This window comes from Phalacrocorax aristotelis, chromosome 2, assembly GCF_949628215.1.
Source record: "Phalacrocorax aristotelis chromosome 2, bGulAri2.1, whole genome shotgun sequence".
Classification (NCBI taxonomy): domain Eukaryota; kingdom Metazoa; phylum Chordata; class Aves; order Suliformes; family Phalacrocoracidae; genus Phalacrocorax; species Phalacrocorax aristotelis.
Genome location: NC_134277.1, coordinates 73,447,911 through 73,452,164, shown reverse-complemented (window position 1 = coordinate 73,452,164; position 4,254 = coordinate 73,447,911).

Here is a 4,254-nt window from a genome sequence, read left to right as displayed (position 1 = left end):
GGGAGGAGGCAAGGCAGTCACGTGAGCGTAATACACGTCGGCCCCCTCCGCCGGCCCTCCAGCGCGCATGCGCGCCACCGCCCACCGCTCCTCGGGATGGGGTCACCTTCCTTCAGTAGGCAGTGCGCATGCGCGGGGTTTCGCGCGCTGCCAGTCGTATTTGCTCCCCGCCCGGGGCTGTGGTGAGTGGTGGTTGGGTAGCCCGCCCTGGAGGACTTGAATCCCCTCCTCTGTGGGAAGCGCTGCCCGTGGCTGCATAGGGTGGCTGTTGGGACCGTCCCGGGTGGGCGTGGGAGGACAGGTCCGCTTCTTTGCCGGCGTCCTCCGGCGCCTGGCACCGTGAGAGGCCGTGCCGTGGCCTCGGGCTGCTTGTGATGGGGTGATGCTGGTCGTGTCACAGAATCACAGACTGGTAGGGGTTGGAAGGGACCTCTGGAGATCATCTCCTCCAACCCCCCTGCTTGAGGAGGCACACCTAGAGCAGGGGGCACAGGACTGCGTCCAGACGGGTTTTAAATGCCTCCAGGGAAGGAGATTCCACAACCTCTCTGGGCAGCCTGTTCCACTGCTCTGTCATACTCACAGGAAAGTTTTTTCTCATAATGAGGTGGAACTTTCTGTGTTCCAACTTGTGCCCATTGCCCCTTGTCCTGTCATTGGGCACCACTGAAAAGCGTCCAGCCCCACCCTCTTGACACCCTCCCTTTAGCTATTTGTAAGTATTGATAAGATCTGCCCCTTGGTCTTTAGGCTGAACAAACCCAGGTCTCTCAGCCTTGCCTTAACCTACTGTGAGGGGAGGAGTAAAGTCCTACGTGTGAGGATTGGGGTTTATTTTTGCAGAGTAGACTAACATACCTCTGGAAGGATCAAGGATAAAGCGTATCACTGAAACAGGTGCTATCAAAATCTCACGATTCTGCATTGCTTTAAAACTACTGCTTCAGAGTCTTATATTTGATGGCTTAACAGAAAAAGTTTCCCTAAGTGTGATAGGCAATGTGTATGAAAGTTATATATTACCTTAATCTCACTGGATCTTTTTTTAAATTAAATGTAAGGCATATTAAGATCGAAAGCCTTCCCAAATCCCACAATCAAAATATTCAGTGAAAATACCAAGGCCAAAACCAGCCCCCAAGCTTTCTCTTTTCTCCCACAGTTAATTTGGCATTTGCATATAGGGTACAATGAAAGGTGAGTAGTGTTAAGTCACATTCCATATCTTGAGGTAACTATTTGTCCCTTGTGTGTATGCAGCTTGCTGTGATGGCAATGGTAAATATAGTCTTAAGTCTTTAGTCTTTCATTTTCCACATTATTTTCATTAATTTGATTCTGAATCTACCAATTACAGAAAAAAAATTTCAAAAGTTACCTTTCTAGCTAAGATTTATCTCAATCATATTTTTAACATGCTGAAACACAGTTAAGTATTATTGACTGAAGATGAAGTGTGATTATGAAAACTGAAGAGCATCCATTGCTACTGATGAAAGTATTTCTAATCAGATAATAGCCACCCAAAGGTATTTATTACCTTTTTTTTTTTTTTTCAAAGGTCTTAAATTTGTTTAACATAATAATCTTTGGCCAAACACATTTGATTTAACCTAATCATGGTTTGGTTGTTTTGTGGGGTGTTTTTAGTTTGTTGGGGGGTGGGGGGTGGAAGGGGGTTGGGGAGAAAAGCAGCCAAATATTTTTTTCTTGAGGGAGGTAAAAGAATACTAGCATGCTGTTAGAAGTTTTCTGTTTAGCACTGTAGGATCTGAAACATTCTGTGTCTTCTAAGCAGTACGTACTTCATGTGCTACTTTTCCATCTGAGCTAACTGAGCCTGATGTTACTAATTAGTCTGTGTGGTGCTCTTGCTGAGTTTGCAGGTGGTGGGGGCACAGAAGAGTGTTAACTAACAGTGTGTGTGAAAATAATTGAGATACCTTGACTAGCTTTAGCAAAGCACTGAGCCCAGACCAACTGCAATATTAAAGCTGTGTCTAAAAGCCTATTAGGCTGCAGTTCTTTTGGGCTAAGTACTTTACTCATATTAAACAATTTATAATCTGAAATAAAAGACTGTATGAATAACTGAAGCAAGTTGCAGAGATTTTGGTTTTTTTGCACAGACTGCTCTGTATGTGTATCCACAGACATAACAAAATAAGTGTTGGCAATAATTGCCATTACTGTAACTTTCGGATTTGACATATCTTACATCAGATGCGGATTCTGAGAAGACTGGTGTTCACACTGTCCATGGGAATTCTGCATGTGGTCACAGTTATGTACAAGCATTGTATCCTTGCATTTAAGAAAAGCTTTTCAGTTAGACATTACAGGTAAAACTCTTTCTAGGAAAAATACCTTCAGTTTCATAAGCATTAAAATTTGTGGACTAAAATAAAGTTCACCTCTTGTTTCCAGTTTCCGTTTTGAACTTCTTAAATGATTCTCCCAGATGTGTGTTTCATTTTCTAAGATACCAGCCAAAGGCAAATAGTTTAGGTACATATAGAGAGACTTATTATTTCTGCATTGATACTTGCTTTTGACATGGCAAAGTGTTTAAGAATCAATTGGACTGCCTCTTCAGCATTTACTCAGCAGCTTCTGTGAGAGATGGATTCAGCAAAGCACTTCTGGGAGCACTGTCACACATACGGCCCTAACCTGTTGTCCGCTTCCTGTTTCTCAGTTGTGGAAGGTGTGTTGGGACGTCTCGGAAAAAAGCCAGCTGAAACATAATCTGGCTAGGACAGGGATCTTGTTTGTAATGTAGAGGGAAATTTTGTTGGTAAAATCAGGAGGTTCACTTTTTCACATGCTCCCTGAGTTTTCTTGGAATTTTACATACTAGCAAGAAGTATATTTTTTTCGCAGTTATTTTTCTCAGGACTTTGCTACAGCTGTCCGTACCCTGCAGTGCCACCGTATGCTAAGACCTGCGCTACTTCCCCATTCTCTTCAGGTTCAGGTCATTACAATAGTTTTGATGAGTAACCGCCCTAATCCAGTGCGCACCAAAGAGGTAGCTCATTGTTTTTGCTGAGACTTTTCATGGGCTCACAGATAAGACTAATTTTTCTGCTTTTCAGAAAGTGTCAGAAGCTGTAAAATTTTGTTATAATAGTTGGTAATTTCATAAACGTCTATATTTTGTAGTGACTGCTGAAATCAGAAGAGATAATACTATACTTCCAAGATAATTGTATCAAGGATTATCTCTTCATTACTCTTTGTAGTTTAGAGAAGTAATTCTATGGATATGGAATTCTAAGAATTTTTCCTATTAATTTCTGTAGTACTTTTCAAAATGCCAAACAGTTACTATATTTGGCAGTTATTAATGATTCCAGTGAGAATCTCCCGCTTGGACCTATCAAGGTATTGTTATTCTCTCTTATCACTCATTATAACTCTGAGGGATCAACTTGAAATTGATGCGGGCAGACAGTACTCACATCGCAAGCTTCAGCCCTGCGAGTCCTTTCGGCTGCTTCTGATTGTGTGGTGCTACAGGAGACAAACCAGTGTTCACAAGAGCTCTTAATGAGATCTGCTAGATTTTTGCATGAGTTGTGGGGCTTCTTTGAAGGTCATTGCTTTCCCAGTTTGTGGGGTTTTTTTTGTATTTTTGTTGTTGGTTTTGTTTTTGTTTTTTCCAGGAAGGAGTTTTAATTACACTATTGCAGCAAAATTCTCTCAAAAGGCACACAGATTCCTTATTTTATCTGAAAAAAATGTACCTGATACAAATATATGGAGAAACTCTGTGTTCCACGAGCTTGACTAATTAGATGTGTTTCTGAGAAACAGAAAGAATCAGCTGAAAAATCTAGTAATGTAGCTAAATTTGTTGTCACCAACCATGATTGCATAATCAGATTTATGAATTCCATATGCTTCCTATGATGGCAACAGGAAAGGAACTTCAGAGCTCCCTTTGGCCTAGTTCAAGGTTGCCCAGCTTAAGACTCTTTGTAACGCTTCAGTTGGGGTGATGGTTTTGCAATATATGCAGCTTAAAGCATGCAGATTATTTTAGCCAGGGGATTTTTGATCCTCACTCTGCAATAAGAGCAGAACCAAAGTTGGTGACACCAAAAGATAAAAGGCTATTTTTATTCTATAGTTAATTTTTGCTACTAATTCCCTATAATCTGGCTACTTGGCAGATTTCTATGTCATTGTGGACATGGAAATCACAAGTCTAGTCTGTCACAGCAAAGAGAAGGGTTCTACACTTTAAAA